Raw genomic sequence first — 18187 nt, 5'->3', positions numbered from 1 at the left:
CGACCTGCAGAAAAGTTAGTCCGCGCCAATGCCTGTCGATCCTGCACTTCACGTTCAGCTTTACAAGCAAGATGGAATAAACGAGTGATATTAGTATACTCCTTATACTCTAGAATCGTCTGAATCTCTCTATTTAATCCACCCATAAAACGTGCAAGCATAGCTTCATTCTCCTCAACAATACCACATCTAATCATGCCAGTTTGTAATTCCTGATAATATTCTTCTACAGAATTTTTTCCCTGTCTTAAGCGCTGCAATTTTTGAAGTAATTCACGTTGATAATATGGTGGAACCCAACGAGTACGCATAGCAGTTTTCAAAGCAGCCCAAGTAGCAGGAATGGGATATAATCTACAATGCTCAGACCACCAAACACATGCAAAACTAGTGAATGCACAAACAACAGCAGGAACACGTCTCTCCTTGGGATATTGTAAACATGTAAATCGTTGTTCAGTTTCTAACTCCCAAGTAAGATATATATCAGGAACATATCTACCCTCAAATGGTGGAATATTCAATTTTAGTTTAGGGAGATGGTCATGATCTCGTACCTGAGGGTGAGCCCTACCATTGCCATTATTTGCATGTGGACGACCTGATGGTTGTTGTGCTGGTGGTGGCACGTAGTTCTGATTTTGATCAACCTCATCCTCGTAATCGCCAGCAAAATCATCCTCCTCCGCATCAGCAGCAGGAGCCACAGAAGTAGCAACAGCAGCACCAACAGTTTGGCCAGGTGCAAGAGGGAGACGGCTCGCTCGGCAGAGGGCTGTTTCACGATGTGTAGGTAGTCGTCGTTGTTGTTGTAGTAGAGGTGCGTTAGGTGCAGCCGGTGGTGGTGGTGGAAGACGCGCGAGCAATTCATTAAACCTGTTATCGAGCTTTGTTTCGAACGTCTTCTCCATGTCATCTATCTTCTCCACGGCCTCTTCAAATCTGTTCAGCACATCCTGCACCTGTCCATTCATCATTTGCTGAAATTTATCATGCAACTCCTGATTCGTCATGTTCTCTCAGTCAGTCTCGTCGGCTTGTGATCCTGCCATGGTTAGCAACAATAGAAAACACACAAGAATATGATCCTACAGAATACTAACAAGAGGTGGTGGTGGCGGGTGTCACAAATCCGTCAAGCAAATCTCAAATTCTTACCAGTTCTTACCCAGCAGCAGGTGGTGATCGGCAACCATTGTAGTCAAAACTCTCAAAAGCTTGGATAGAGCGATTGCCAGGGAGAGTCAAACGCACGACGTAGAGGTATGTGGAGCTGGGAAGGCTTATAGTATGGTAGCAAAAAGGGTCAGCAATAATCAATTCAGAGATGCAAAGTTGAATAAACGCTCAACGACGGTACTGTGCTGGTCCTAGGCTAGACCGTGCTAGAGACGCGAGCCTAGAATACTAACAAAATCACGGCGCTGCACGTAAATAAGGGAAAAGCACACTCTGGAACTTTTTTTTTTGCTTTTTTTTGCGCTCCTCTTTTTTTTTTGCGCTCCTCTTTTTTTCTTTTTTTTTTGCGCTCCTCTTTTTTTTGCGAAAAATTACTATAATGGCGAGTGTCTCAAAACTCTTCCCTCGTCAAACTGATAGGATGGGCATGAAAAAAAAATTTCACTTTTTTTCGGAAATCAGGGCAGCGACGACGAAAAAGTGCGACAAAAAATCACTATGATGGCACGTGGCTCAAAAGACTCAGAAACGCCTAAAAATAGGATAGGGAAAAATATTTTTGCCCGTGAAAATTTTGGCCTAAAAACTGCCCGACGAAATATTTTTTTTTTCCGAGACCTACGCAGGCAAGGAAACACGAATCGGAATTGAGATTGATCTCAAGAACAAACCTAATATGAGAAGAACTCGGATTGGTGGTGGTATATGGATACGGATTCAGAACGGTGGCGGATAAGCAATGGTGGTAGATGGGCGATGACGATGGTGCGGTGGCGGCATGACAACTTATGACCAGAACTCGAAACTCTAAAAGACTAGACTCTAAGACCAGCAACTTGACACGACGATGCAACCGCAAATTCAACAAAGCAAAAACCCTAAAATATTATGCAAAGGCTCAGATTGGTTCGGATATGATGAACTAACCCTAATTTTTTTTGTGGCTTTTTCGTGGACTGTAGGTATGAAGAACAGACTTGATCTAATCTACGAAAAACTGTAAAAATCTCACCGAGCAACCTGGAAATCTGATACCACTTGATAGAGGCAAAGGTGTCCCGATGTTTCGATGAGATGGTGGCTATCGTTTTCAGTGGGAGTCGACCTTGACGATCCGACTACGAACGTGCGAGACGTCGCGCCTTAGCAATCGCTAAACCAACTTCCGAGGGGTTATTGACCACGCCGGAGCACGATCAACCTGACCACGAGGGCCTGTTTCCTGCGAGCAAACGAAGAACAAGCAAGAAACTGAGATTGCAATCTGGATATTGCGAATATAAGATGAAAGCTTTATTGATCAAGGTGGGGTTCTGTGACGTCTTGGTCTGGTCGTTGGACACAAACGAAGTACGCGAAGTTGCAGCTATGGCGAACTTTTAATCTAAACAAAACCCAAAGTCTAAACGACGCCCTAAGGGCTGTATATATGGAGGAAGAGAGGGGAATTTCGTGGCCCTTGAGGGTGGGGTCTGAAACCAACCCTAACTCTTGTTTCCCCACACATACGGACTTTAAAAATAGCCTATACTTAAGTATTTCGAAATTACATGGGCCTGGCCCATTAATAAGGTGACGCAGCACCTAGAATAGCCTATGGACGAATATTATGAAGTGGCATCTTGTATATTTCGTCCATGGCTTCATGCACTCCTTATGGCGGCTTCAAAGTCCTGAAATCATCACTTGTAACTCCGTTCTTGATCCCCTTGCGCATGCCATCAACTTCATGCGTGTTCTTGCTCCAATGTTCATCCTTCTCCAAGCTAGGCCCTTCATTTGAAAGCAAAACAAATGTATCCAATTTAGGCAGCATCATAATCTCATGAACATTAGAATCATTACCAAGAAACGAAAGTACCTGGTAATTTAATTGGCGTGCGCGAGCTCTAGTAATTGGTCCAGTATATGTAACAGTAGGGGCTGTGGGTGTAACAATGGTATTGATGTCCTCATCAGATGCTACTATAATAAAATGCGGAGACAGCCCTCGAGCATCGCTCGGGGTTATCCGTGCTTGCGTGGTGCAAAAAATATGCGGGTGAGGAGCTCACATTGAGTTTCGCGTAGCCGAGCCGGAGTTTGCCGAAGATAGCGGGCGCAGCTCGACGCTCGCGGAGTGTGCCGGCGCACCTGCTAGGTGCAGCCTTCGGGTGCTCGAAGGGGGCCTAGCTGGTCAGACTCGACCGGCCAGGCGGCGAGGTGTCTTATAGCGCCCTTTTTCTTCTTTTTTCTCTTCTACCGGCTACTGACAGCCGGACAAAACTTTTCTCTTGTCTGCAATCTTCGCGGGGGCGCGTCAGCGCCGCTGGGTGTAGCCCCCGAGATTCGGGCCGACTGCTGAGCAGTCGGGCCGGATCTCCCAGCAACTACTTTGTCTTCTTCCTCATAGGGGCGCGTCAGCGCACCCGCTGGGTGTAGCCCCCGAGATCTGGGCCGACTGCTGAGCAGTCGGGCCGGCTCTCCCGGCAACTACTATGTCTTCTTCTTCGCGGGGGCATCTCAGCGCACCCGCTGGGTGTAGCCCCCGAGATCTGGGCCAACTGCTGAGTAGTCGGGCCGGATCTCCCGGCAACTACTATGTCTTCTTCTTCGCGGGGGTGCGTCAGCGCACCCGCTGGGTGTAGCCCCCGAGATCTGGGCCAACTGCTAAGAAGTCAGGCCGGATCTCCCAGCAACTACTATGTCTTCTTTCTTTTTCTCTTATGGCTGGCAGACGTATAAGCTGCTCTTTTTTTTCAGCAAGCCGGCGATAGGCAGTCGGCCGTTGACTTGGGCAGCCGGCCCTTTCTTTTCTCTTCTCTCTTTCTGTCCGACTCCACGCAGAGAGCCGGACCCTTCTTTTTTCTTTCTTCGATGGGGAGCCGGTCTTGTCTTTTCTAGCGAGCCCGTACACGCGCAGCCGGCTTCCACCTCTTTTCATCAAGCCGGCCTTGTCTTTCTCTTCCAGCCGGACGCGGTGTTCTCTTTTTTCAGCCGAACGTAGCAGCCGGACGCTTCTTCTTTCTTTCTTTCTCTTTTTTTAAGTCAGCCGGCCGTGGGCACCCGGCCTTTTCTTTACCCGGCTCTGGGCAGCCGGATGCAAACACACACATTTTTTTTCAGCCGGCTTGACTTTTCTTTTTTCACCCGGCCTCCCACTTGCTTTTCTCTTTTCCTCGCATGGGGCAGCCGGCCTCTTCTTTTTCTTATGGACAGCACGCGGCTGCAATGGGATCTGGCGGGAGCACGCGAGGTGCAGCAAGCCGGCCGGCGGGAAGCCGGGCGGGTGCAGCACCAGTCGGATGGAGAAGCCGGCAAGCGGGCGCGGCGTCGGCCGGCTGGAGAAGACGGCGGGCGGGCGCGGGAGGTTGGCCGCGACCCGGAGTCGGCCCATAATGGGCGCGCTGAGATGACGCACGGCGGCGAGCCGGCCACGGAGCGAGTCGGAGCCGGTCGGGCCAGCCGCAGTCGGCGCGGGAGTCGGCGGGCACGCGGCAGTCGAAGCAGGGAGCCACCGGGGCGCCGAGCGGCGGGGAGGAGCCGGATGCTCAGGGCCGGCTGGGCGAGAAGGCGGAGCCGGCGCGGGGCCAGCGCGGGGAGGCGGCCGGACACAGGCGCGAGCGCGCGAGGGTGATGGGGCAACCGGATCAGGGGCGGCCGACTGCGGGCGCGTAGGCGGACGCGGGCCGGGCGGCACGGAGCCGGCCGGCGGGCCCAGTGCCCGGTCGCGCGCAAAGGCGAAGCCGGTCGCCCGGCATGCATGCTGAGGCGGGCGGAGTGGAGGGCGCGTCGCTCGAGGTGGAGCCGCGGGCGCGGTAGCGGGCTCGATCCCGTCGAGGAGGCCATGGCGCAGAAGGCAGAGAGGCGCGGGGCCGGACGCGGCAGGGCGCGGGGAGGCGGCCCGGAGCCGGCTCGCTCAGAGCCAGCCGGCGAGCAGCAGGCGGACGAGGAGCAACCGCCGGGTCGTAGCCGAACACGGCCGAACGACGCGAGGGCGAGGGCGCGAGGCCGGAGACGTGGATGCGGCCAGGCCGGCAGGCGTGGGCCGCTACGCGGGAACGGAGGACCGGGGAGCCGGCGGCCCGGGATGATGCGGGCGTGTCGGCAGAGCACCCGGCCGGCCAGGGAGCAGCAGGCGACCGTGGGGCGGCGACCCGATAGGCGACCGGCAGGCGGCGCGGGAGGCCAGGGGCGGCACAGCCGGCGCGAGCAGCGGGCTTGCGCGGCTGGCGGCCATGGCTGGCTACAGCGGCGAAGACAGCAGGAGGCGATGCGGGGGTCCGACTGTGCAGGGGCGAGGACAATGCGACCAGGCGGAGGCGACGCAACGAGGCAGGGGCAGAGGAAGCGGCCTGCAGCAGCGTTTTGTGGAGTAGAGGTGGAGCTAGTATCTGTCCATTATCTGATGAATATACAGATAATATCCAACTTGCCTCTGGCAAGTGTACGAGGAGTATCCGACAATAGTCTGATTAGCATCTGACCATTATCTGGTTGCAACACGAGCAGTGTTCTAGGCATATATTGCTTGTGTCTGGGAAGTGTACAGGCTATATACGACCATTATCCGGCTTGTGTATGGAAGTGAGCTGGAGCCAGCGCAGCGTGGGCACTCATGTACGAGGATGAGCAGGGAGCAGCAGGAGGAAGACGAGTGCACACTGGCCGGACTCGGCAACGACGCTGAGCAGCGCCGCTGCTGCCTGGACAGCGGGACGTTGGGCCGCGGACGCTTGTTGGTGAGGTGCGCGGTGTAGAGTATCCGCAGAGCCGTGACGGACGGCCCACGTCGCGGGGGTGGAAGCCGGAGCGGGGACCCGACGCGTGCAGCGAGGGCCAGCTGCGGGACGGGAGCCGACCACGGGCAGAGTCGCGAGGGCGTACGCGAAGAGACCCGGGGCCGGGGTGGAGCAGAGCGGAGGCGATGCCGTGCGTGGCCATTCTCTGAACATTGTCTGAATAGCATCTGAGCAATGTTCAGGCTATCCGACTAGTATCTGACTTGCATCTCGACTATGCATGGGTGTATAGGGTAGTATTTTGCTGGTGTATGGCTAATGGTTTGACTTGCATCTAGTTAGCTTGCATAGATGGTATATGGAGGAGCGAACACGCGTTCCGGCTGGAAGCAAGGCGCGGCTTGGAGGAGAGCAGACGCGAACGACGCGTGGTTGGACACGGCCGACTGAAATGAGCCCGCGCCGCGCGCGGGCGCAGGCGGACTGCCGGCGTTGCAACGGTGGCGACGAAGATGCACCGCCCAGCACATACGCGCCGAGGGCGTGCTGATGTCGAGCCCTCGACCGGTGCCGGAGAGGTGGCGACGTCGTGGTGATGATGAAGATGGCAAGGCCGACGGCGAGGATGCGCCGTCCCATGCGGCCGCTCCGGGGCCGGGTCGAAGTCGAGCCCCCGAGCGCTACCGGAGGTACGGCGCGACGCCGCGGCGGTGAAGATGAAGATGGTCCCGCCCGGACTGCGAAACCAGCAGCAGCGCGGTAGCATAGTACCGCCCCACGGTGGGCGCCAAATGTCGTGGTATTCTCACGGGGGGTGCAAGACGACATACGCCACAAGGTGGCTTCGTGTGAGGGAAAGACTGCTGCCGGAATATCCAGGGACGGGTATGCGAGTATCACGCGCTAGTTTACCCAGGTTCGGGGCTCTCCGAAGGGATAACACCCCTACTCCTGCATGTCTGAGTATATCTGGTATATCTGGTACAGAGTGCTCCTGGAGCTGTATCTGAAAGCAGTGCCACAGGCATCTGGTTTCATATATGCGAGTATGTGGCATGCTCTAGTGGCCGGCCATGCTCATGGCTCATGGCCGTGAGCATGTGTATGCTCATGCGTGTGTGTGGATGGCTTGCAAGCTAGCTCTCTTGCTAGCTAGCTTGCTTGTGTGTGTGCGTGAGTGTGTGAGTCCATCCCCTGATGGATGGATGTGTGCCTATATATATATAGGAGTTGGCATGGGTGGTAGTGGCTTTGGTTGTAAGCTACCTTGGGTAGCTTACAAGCCAAGCTATGTAGGCATGGCTAGTGGCATGGTGCATGTCATGCTTGTCCCCTGGGGTACTTTTTAAATCAGTACCCAGGGGACACAGTACACTGTAGATGACTCGCGGTATGGTCGTCCCGTCGGTGTCTCGTCAGGCTGCAGTTGACTTCGGGCAGTCGGCCTGGCGGAGGAGTCGGCAGCCAGCAGTCGGCCTGGTGGAGGAGTCGGCAGCCAGCAGTCGGCCTGGTGGAGCAGTCGGCAGCCAGCAGTCGGCCGGGTGGAGGAGTCAGCAGCCAGCAGTCGGCAGCCAGCAGTCGGCCTGGTGGAGCAGTCAGCAGCCAGCAGTCGGCAGCTAGCAGTCGGCCTGGTGGAGCAGTCGGCAGCCAGCAGTCAGCCTGGTGGAGCAGTCAGCAACCAGCAGTCAGCCGCCGGCCAAGTAGTTGGACTGAGGGGCTTTGCTAGCCCCGATGTCTTGAATTCTTGTCTCGCCGTCTTCGGGGTATCCGTGCCCAATTACTCGGACGCTAACCCTAGAAAGTTGTACGGGATAGAGTATATATAGTCTAGGGGGTGGAAGGGGTACACGGGCCTCGGCCCTTTACTGTTCGCAAACAGGGAGGCCGGACGTCCGGGCGTCGGGCCGGATGTCCGGGCGTTCGCGGAGGGACGGATGTCCGGGCTGTGGAGGCCGGATGTCCGGGCTGGTGAAGCTGGCCATGTTGCTCTCAGGTTCAGGGGGTCTGGATTTCCGGGCAGGGGGCCGGATATCCGGGACCTCGGGAAGTGCCAGATGTCCGGGCTTGCGGGGCCAGATGTCCTTCCGTTGGTTCTCCTCATCCCTGGACTTGGGGACTTGTACATCTTCATGCGCATCTTCGGGAGGACCCTCTTGGTACCTAATCATGCACAACACCTCGGACTTAGGTAGTAGCCATGTCTCATGCATATAAAGTGGAAGTTCGGAGAGGAGTGAGTTCACCTTATCTTCGATAGCTTTAGCTCGGGCTCGTGTCATTGGTCCAAGTGGTGCCGTTGGAGGTGTGGGTGCGTCCATGGGGATGATATTGGGATGCTCCGCATCACGTGAGATGCTATGGTTCTTGCTTAAAAGTTCTTTGTTTATCTTTTCTCTTTGCTTAAAAGCTTGTTTGGCTCTTTGATGTTTGAGCTCTTTTCTCATGCAATGCTTCATGAACCAAGATAGCAAATGAGTATGCGATGACAACTTTGTGACACAAGAGATGATACCAAGATATGCAACAGTGATGTATGTATGGTATGGGAAGTATGATCACTAATGTGCACAAGTCTCGTTGCCGGCAATACTCAATGGCTAGTCTCGAAGGGTAAGCAACGCAAGGGAGTAAGGCTATGATGGCTATCAATCTAATGGCAAGAATGATATGTCCAATACCAAGATGAGGTTACCGGTCTTGCTTCCGGTATGGTGTCAAAATGGTGGCATGAATACCAAGTTGTAGTCGAGGTGGTCATTGTTGATGACGTGTTCGTGGCGAAGATGAGCGGCGATGAAGTCGATGTCGAACCGTACCTAGATAGCCGAAACACAAAAGGATACGGTACTGCAACTCAAATTCTCAAACCTCGAAGTAGCAATTGTGTCGGAGAGCGAAACGGTATAAAAATGGTTGGGTTATGCGGAAGTGGTGGGGGTATGCGGAAGTATATATGGTATATTGATAGAGGCAAAGGTGTCCCATATTTCGATGAGATAGTGGCTATCATTTTAGAGGAAGTCGACTTTGATGATCCGACTACGAACATGCGAGGACGTCGTGCCTTAGCAATCGCTAAACCAACTCCGAGGGGTTATTGACCACGCCGGAGCACGATCAACCTGACCACGAGGGCCTGTTTCCTACGAGCAAACGAAGAACAAGCAAGAAACTGAGATTGCAATCTGGATATTGCGAATATAAGATGAAAGATTTATTGATCAAGGTGGGGTTCTGTGACGTCTTGGTCTGGTCGTTGGACACAAACGAAGTACGCGAAGTTGCAGCTATGGCGAACTTTTAATCTAAACAAAACCCAAAGTCTAAACGACGCCCTAAGGGCTGTATATATGGAGGAAGAGGGGGAATTTCGTGGCCCTTGGAGGAGGGGTCCGAAACCAACCCTAATTCTTGTTTCCCCACACATACGGACTCTAGAAACAGCCTATACTTAAGTATTTCGAAAATACAAGGGCCTGGCCCAATAATAAGGTGACGCAGCACCTAAAATAGCCTCTGGACGAAATTTATGAAGTGGCATCTTGTATATTTCGTTCAAGGCTTCATGCACTCCTTATGGTGGCTTCAAAGTCCTGAAATCATCACTTGTAACTCCGTTCTGGATCCCCTTGCGCATGGCATCATCTCCACGCTTGAACTTGTTCCAAGGTTCATGTTTCTTGTCCAAGCTAGGCCCTTCATTTGTAAGCAAGACAAATGTATCCAATTTAGGCAGCATCATATTCTCATGAACATTAGAATCGTTACCAAAAAACGAAAGTACCTGATAATTCAATTGCCGTGCGCGAGCTCTAGTAATTGGTCCAGTATGTATAGCAGCAGGGGCTGTGGGTGTAACAATGGTATTGATGTCCTCATCATCCTCCCCTTCTTGAAATGAAGTCGTCCTCGACGAAAGTTCATCGTCCTCACCCAAATAAGGCTTCAAATCTCCAATGTTAAAAGTGGGACTAACCCCAAAATCTGCAGGCAGCTCAAGTTTATAGGCATTATCATTTATTTTCTCTAACACCTAAAAAGGACCATCAGCACGTGGCATTAGCTTTGATTTAGGCAAATTAGGAAATCTATCCTTACGCAAATTTAACCAAACAAGATCTCCAGGTGCAAACACAACATGTTTTCTACCCTTATCTCCACCAAGTTTATATTTAGCATTCATACGCTCAATGTTTTCCTTAGTTAACTCACGCATTTTTAATATCAATTCAGCACGTTCTTTAGCATCAAAATTAACCATCTCCGAAGATGGAAGAGCCAACAAATCAATAGGTGCAAGAGGTAGGAAACCATACACAATTTCAAAAGGGCACATCTTAGTAGTAGAATGCAATGAACGATTATAAGCAAATTCAATATGAGGCAAGCATTCGTCCCACATTTTCTTGTTATTCTTCAAAACAGCCCTAAGCATAGTAGACAATGTTCTATTGACTACTTGAGTTTGTCCATCAGTTTGGGGGTGACAAGTAGTACTAAAAAGCAGTTTAGTCCCCAACTTAGCCCATAAACATCTCCAAAAGTGGCTAAGAAATTTAGTATCACAATCTGAAACAATAGTATTTGGCACACCATGCAAGCGAATAATTTCACGAAAGAACAAATCAGCAACATTAACAGCATCATCACTTTTATGACATGGTATAAAGTGTGCCATTTTCGAGAACCTATCCACGACAACAAATATGCTATCCCTCCCCTTCTTTGTTGGAGGTAAACCTAAAACAAAGTCCATAGATATATCCTCCCAGGGAACACTAGGTACAGGCAAAAGGCATATATAAACCATGAGGATTGAGTCGTGACTTAGCTTTTTGACATGTAGTGCAGCGAGCAACAAAACGCTCAACATCCCGTCTCAACTTTGATCGAAAGAAATGTGTAGCAAGTATATCCTCTGTCTTCTTGAGGCCAAAGTGTCCCATTTATCCTCCTCCATGCGCCTCCTGCAACAACAAAAGACGAACAGAGCTAGCTGGAATGCATAGCTTGTTAGCACGAAACACAAATCCATCGTTAAGAACAAACTTGTTCCAAGTTCCCCCTTCCTTACAATTGTGCAATACATCTTTAAATTCAGCATCATGCACATATTGATCTTTGATGGTCTCCAAACCAAATATTTTAAAGTCAAGTTGTGAAAGCATAGTATAACGACGAGACAATGCATCAGCAATAACATTTTCTTTACCCTTCTTGTGTTTAATGACATAAGGAAAAGTCTTAATGAATTCAACCCATTTAGCATGTCTATGGTTCAGTTTTGCTTGACTTTTAATGTGTTTCAAAGATTCATGATCAGAATGTATAACAAATTCCTTGGGCCATAAATAATGTTGCCATGTTTCTAAGGTTCGAACAAGAGCATATAATTCTTTGTCATAAGTAGAATAGTTCAGACTAGGCCCACTCAATTTTTCAGAAAAGTATGCAACAGGTTTGCCATCTTGTAATAACACACCTCCTAATCCAATTCCACTAGCATCACATTCAAGCTCAAAAGTCTTTTTAAAATCGGGAAGTTGGAGTAAAGGAGCATGTGTCAACTTATCTTTCAATACCGTGAAGGCTTCTTCCTGTGCGGTACCCCAAACAAAAGACACATCCTTCTTTGTAAGCTCGTTGAGAGGTGCAGCAATGGTGCTGAAATCTCTCACAAAACGCCTATGGAAACCAGCGAGGCCAAGGAAACTCCTCACTTGTGTGACCGTTTTGGGCTACGGCCAACTCTCAATAGCTTCAATCTTGGCTTTATCAACTTCAATTCCCTGTGGAGTAACAATATAGCCAAGAAAAGATAATCAATGGGTGCAAAAGGTGCACTTTCCAAGGTTACCAAACAAACATGCATCACGTAGAGCAATAAAAACAGCACGTAAATGTTCCAAATGTTCCTCCAAAGATTTGCTATAAATCAATATGTCATCAAAGTAAACTACCAAAAATCGTTCGATGAAAGCACGTAAAACTTCGTTCATTAACCTCATGAAAGTACTAGGTGCATTAGTTAACCCAAAAGGCATGACTAACCACTCATATAATCCAAACTTAGTTTTAAATGCTGTTTTCCATTCATCTCCCAATTTCATACGAATTTGATGGTATCCACTACGCAAATCAACTTTGGAGAATATTGTAGAGCCACTAGATTCATCAAGCCTATCATCTAGCCTAGGAATAGGATGACGATAACGAATAGTAATATTATTAATGCCTCTACAATCAACGCACATACGTGATGTACCATCCTTTTTCCGCACTAAAATGATAGGAACAACACAAGGACTAAGGGATTCGCGTATATAACCTTTGTCGAGCAGTTCTTGTACTTGACGCATAATCTCCTTCGTCTCCTCTGGATTGGTACGGTATGGTGCACGGTTGGGTAATGATGCACCAGGAATTAAGTCAATTTGATGCTCAATCCCTTGAATAGGTGGTAATCCCGGTGGCACGTCTTGTGGAAAGACGTCAGCGAACCCCTGCAAAATGTTAGTGACAGCAGGAGGCAAAAAGGAAGGCACGTCCTCAAATGAAAATAATGCCTCTTTGCACACTAAAGCATAGCAAACAGATTTGCTAAAATCTAAATCATCAATATCAGATTTGGTGGCAATTAAACATGCACTTTTCAATTTAATTTCAGAAGCAACACTTGATGGTTTATTATTAGGCTGCATTTGTTGCTCAAATTCTTTTGCCACAATCTGATTTTCACTTTTTTTCTCCTGTTTTGCTTTATTAGCTCTATTAATATCATCTTTCAAAATGGAATGAGGAGTCATCGAAAGCAAAGTAATATTTTTATCCTTATGAACAAGAGTATACTGATTGTTTCTACCATGGTGTACATAATTTTTATCAAATTGCCATGGTCTACCAAGTAATAAGGAACATGCTTGCATAGGTACCACATCACAATCAACATAATCAGCATATGTAGAGATACTAAAATGCACACGAATAGTACATGTTACCTTAACCTTGCCACTGTTGTTGAACCATTGGATGTAGTAAGGATGTGGATGTGGTCTTGTGGTGAGTGATAGATTCTCCACCATCTCCATGCTAGCCAAGTTATTGCAGCTCCCTCCATCTATGATGATGCGAACAGAACGTTCCTTCACAACTCACTTTGTATGGAACAAATTATGCCTCTGATTTTGCTCAGCTTGTGTGACCTGCACACTCAAAACACGTTAAGCAACTAAACATTCATACCTGTCAGCATCTTCAGGAGCCATGTATTGCGTCTCATGATCAGAATCATCACCACCGTGTTCTTCACATGTAATAAGAGCCAAAGTCTCCTCATCATAGTCACTAGCGGACTCATACCCACCATCCTCAGTAGCAATCATCACACGCTGAGATTTGCATTCTCTCGCAAAATGTCCTCTTCCCTTACAATGACGACAAATAATATCACTTGTGTGCCCTGTTGATGCCATGGAAGAAGAACTCTGCGCAGGCCCGGGAGGTGTGCTCTTGGCAGATAGTGGTGGTTGTGCCTGCTTTCTTGTATCACAACTGGAGGTGGCACCTGATGGATGTGCTGGTGTAGTGGAATTAGAGGATGCACGTGTTATCCATGATGAAGATCGACCTGCAGAAAAGTTAGTTCGCGCCAATGCCTGTCGATCCTGCACTTCACGTTCAGCTTTACAAGCAAGATGGAATAAACGAGTGATATTAGTATACTCCTTATACTCTAGAATGGTCTGAATCTCTCTATTTAATCCACCCATAAAACGTGCAAGCATAGCTTCATTCTCCTCAACAATACCACATCTAATCATGCCAGTTTGTAATTCCTGATAATATTCTTCTACAGAATTTTTTCCTTGTCTTAAACGCTGCAATTTTTGAAGTAATTCACGTTGATAATATGGTGGAACCCAATGAGTACGCATAGCAGTTTTCAAAGCAGCCCAAGTAGTTGGAATAGGATATAGTCTACAATGCTCAGACCACCAAACACATGCAAAGCTACTGAAAGCACAAACAGCAGCAGGAACACGTCTCTCCTTGGGATATTGTAAACATGTAAATTTGTTGTTCAGTTTCTAACTCCCAAGTAAGATATATATCAGGAACATATCTACCCTCAAATGGTGGAATATTCAATTTTAGTTTAGGGAGATGGTCATGATCTCGTACCTGAGGGTGAGCCCTACCATTGCCATTATTTGCATGTGGACGGCCTGGTGGTTGCTGTGCTGGTGGTGGCACGTAGTTCTGATTTTGATCAACCTCATCCTCATAATCTCCCGCAAAATCATCCTCCTCCGCATCAGCAGCAGGAGCCACAGAAGTATCAAGTGCAGCACCAACAGTTTGGCCAGGTGCAAGAGGGAGACGGCTCGCTTGGCGGAGGGCTATTTCGCGATGTGCAGGTAGTCGTTGTTGTTGTTGTTTTAGAGGTGCGTTAGGTGCAGCCGGTGGTGGTGGTGGAAGACACGCGTGCAGTTCATTAAACCTGTTATCGAGATTTGTTTCGAACGTCTGCTCCATGCCATCTATCTTCTCCATGGCCTCTTCAAATCTGTTTAGCACATCTAACACCTGTCCACTCCATCAGGTGGTGGTGCAGCCCTACCGTTGCGATGATATGCATGAGGACGACCTGGTGGTGGTGGTGCTGGTGGTTGCATGTAGTTCTGATTTTGGTCAAACTCATCCTCGTAATGGTCCTCCACCTCTGCAGTAGCAGCAGGAGCGGCAGAAGCATCAACAGCGGCACCAGAATTTTGCCCAGGGTCAATGGGAACGCACTGTGCTCGTCCCACTTGATTTGGAAAGCGACGTTGTTGTTGTTGTTGTTGTTGTTGTGGAGGTGCGTTAGGTGCAGCCGGTGGTGGTGGTGGAAGACGCGCGAACAATTCATTAAACCTGTTATCGAGCTTTGTTTCGAACGTCTTCTCCATGCCATCTATCTTCTCCATGGCCTCTTCAAATCTGTTTAGCACATCATGCACCTGTCCACTCACCATTTGCTGAAATTTATCATGCAACTCCTTATTCGTCATGTTCTCCCAGTCAGTCTCGTCGGCTTGTGATCCTGCCATGGTTAGCAACAATAGAAACACACAAGAATATGATCCTACAGAATCCTAACAAGAGGTGGTGGTGGTGTCACAAATCCGTCAAGCCAATCTCAAATTCTTACCAGTTCTTACCCAGCAGCAGGCGGTGATCGGCAACCGTTGTAGTCAAAACCCTCAAAGCTTGGATAGAGCGATTACCAGGGAGAGTCAAACGCACGACGTAGATGTATGTGGACCTGGGAAGGCTTATAATATGGTAGCAAAAAGGGTCGGCAATAATCAATTTAGAGATGAAAAGTTGAATAAACGCTCAACGACGGTACTGTGCTGGTCCTAAGCTAGACCGTGCTAGAGACGCGAGCCTAGAACACTAACAAAATCACGACGCTACACGTAAACAATGGAGGAGCACACTCTGAATTTTTTTTCCTTTTTTTCACTTTTTTTGCACTTTTTTCCTCTTTTTTTTGCTCCGCAACAATTTTTTTCCGAAAAAGTCTACAAATGGTCTAAAAACTACCTAGCCAGAATTTTCCAGACTTAGTTTTTTTTTTGAGTTTGGAACTATTTTTCTTCTGCGGGTAGCACGGAATCTCAGGAGTCCTACTCTCTCACGACTCGGAGTATGGCGTGATCTGGAACTCGAAAACAAAGCAACAAATACTGGACTCGGACTAGGACTGGTGACGGAGATGAATCTGGTGGAACTTGGACTGTGGTGGTATATCTGGACTCGGATTGGTGGTGGTATATGACGATGGTATATCTGGACTCGGATTGGTGGTGGTATATGGCGATGGTATATGTGGACTTGGATTGGTGGTTGTATATGGCAGCGGCGATGTATATGGTGGGGTGGTGGTATATGGTAATGATGATGACGATGGTGCGGCGGCGGCGTGACAACCTGTGAACAGAACTCGAAACTCTAAGGGACTAGACGCTAAGACCAGCAAGTCGACACGACGATGCAACCGCAAATTCAACAAAGCAAAGCTCTAAAAAGACTATGCAAAGGCTCAGATTGGTTCGGATATGATGATCTAACCCTAAATTTTTTGTGGCTTTTTCGTGGACTATAGGTATGAAGAACAGACTCCACCTAAACTACGAAAAACTGTAAAATCTCACCGAGCAACCTGAAAATCTGATACCACTTGATAGAGGCAAAGGTGTCCCGTCTTTCGATGAGATAGTGGCTATCGTTTTAGAGCAAGTCGACTTTGACGATCCGACTACGAACGTGCGAGGACGTCGTGCCTTAGCAATCGTTAAACCAACTCCGAGGGGTTATTGACCACGCCAGAGCACGATCAACCTGACCACGAGTGCCTGTTTCCTGCGATCAAATGAAGAACAAGCAAGAAACTGAGATTGCAATCTGGATATTGCGAATATAAGATGAAAGCTTTATTGATCAAGGTGGGGATCTCTGACGTCTTGTTCTGGTCGTTGGACACAAACGAAGTACGCGAAGTTGCAGCTATGGTGAACCTTTAATCTAAACAAAACCCAAAGTCTAAACGACGCCCTAAGGGCTGTATATATGGAGGAAGAGGGGGGAATTTCCTGGCCCTTGGAGGAGGGGTCCGAAACCAACCCTAACTCTTGTTTCCCCACACATACGGACTCTAAAAACAACGTATACTTAAGTATTTCGAAAATACATGGGCCTGGCCCAATAATAAGGTGACGCAGCACCTAAAATAGCCTCTGGACGAAATTTATGAAGTGGCATCTTGTATATTTCGTCCAAGGCTTCATGCACTCCTTATGGTGGCTTCAAAGTCCTGAAATCATCACTTGTAACTCCGTTCTGGATCCCCTTGCGCATGGCATCATCTCCACGCTTGAACTTGTTCCAAGGTTCATCTTTCTTGTCCAAGCTAGGCCCCTCATTTGTAAGAAAGACAAATATATCCAATTTAGGCAACATCATATTCTCATGAACATTAGAATCATTACCAAGAAATGAAAGTACCTGATAATTCAATTGGCATGCGCGAGCTCTAGTAATTGGTCCAGTACGTATAGCAGCAGGGGCTGTGGGTGTAACATTGGTATTGATGTCCTCATGAGTGGTTAGTCATGCCTTTTGGGTTAACTAATGCACCTAGTACTTTCATGAGGTTAATGAACGAAGTTTTACGTGCATTCATCGAACGATTTGTGGTAGTTTACTTTGATGACATATTGATTTATAGCAAATCTTTGGAGGAACATTTGGAACATTTACGTGCTATTTTTATTGCTCTACATGATGCATGTTTGTTTGGTAACCTTGGAAAGTGCACCTTTTGCACCGGTTGAGTATCTTTTCTTGGCTATGTTGTTACTCCACAAGGAATTGAAGTTGTTAAAGCTAAGATTGAAGCTATTGAGAGTTGGCCGCAGCCCAAAACGGTCACACAAGTGAGGAGTTTCCTTGGCCTCGCTGGTTTCTATAGGTGTTTTGTGAGAGATTTCAGCACCATTGCTGCACCTCTCAACGGGCTTACAAAGAGGGATGTGTCTTTTGTTTGGGGTACCGCACAGGAAGAAGCCTTCACGGTATTGAAAGATAAGTTGACACATGCTCCTTTACTCCAACTTCCCGATTTTAAAAAGACTTTTGAGCTTGAATGTGATGCTAGTGGAATTGGATTAGGAGGTGTGTAATTACAAGATGGCAAACACGTTGCATACTTTTCTGAAAAATTGAGTGGGCCTAGTCTGAACTATTCTACTTATGACAAAGAATTATATGCTCTTGTTCGGACCTTAGAAACATGGCAACATTATTTATGGCCCAAGGAATTTGTTATACATTCTGATCATGAATATTTGAAACACATTAAAAGTCAAGCAAAACTGAACCATAGACATGATAAATGGGTTGAATTCATTGAAACTTTTCCTTATGTCATTAAACACAAGAAGGGTAAAGAAAATGTTATTGCTGATGCATTGTCTCGTCGTTATACTATGCTTTCACAACTTGACTTTAAGATATTTGGTTTGGAGACCATCAAAGATCAATATGTGCATGATGCTGAATTTAAAGATGTATTGCACAATTGTAAGGAAGGGGGAACTTGGAACAAGTTTGTTCTTAACGATGGATTTGTGTTTCGTGCTAACAAGCTATGCATTCCAGCTAGCTCTGTTCGTCTTTTGTTGTTGCAGGAGGCGCATGGAGGAGGATAAATGGGACACTTTGGCCTCAAGAAGACGGAGGAT

General features: G+C 48.2%; 1 pseudogene; it reads left to right on the top strand.

Moving 5' to 3' along the window:
* The first annotated feature begins 6449 nt into the window (after positions 1-6449).
* LOC147959658 (uncharacterized) overlaps positions 6450-18187 on the top strand; it is a 77755-nt pseudogene continuing 66017 nt past the window's right edge.

The sequence above is a fragment of the Triticum urartu genome, chromosome 7A (assembly GCF_056163025.1).
Source record: "Triticum urartu cultivar PI428250 chromosome 7A, HENAU_Tu73, whole genome shotgun sequence".
NCBI lineage: Eukaryota > Viridiplantae > Streptophyta > Magnoliopsida > Poales > Poaceae > Triticum > Triticum urartu.
The sequence above is the reverse complement of the archived record's forward strand: the minus strand, read 5'-3'. Positions and strand labels throughout refer to the sequence as shown.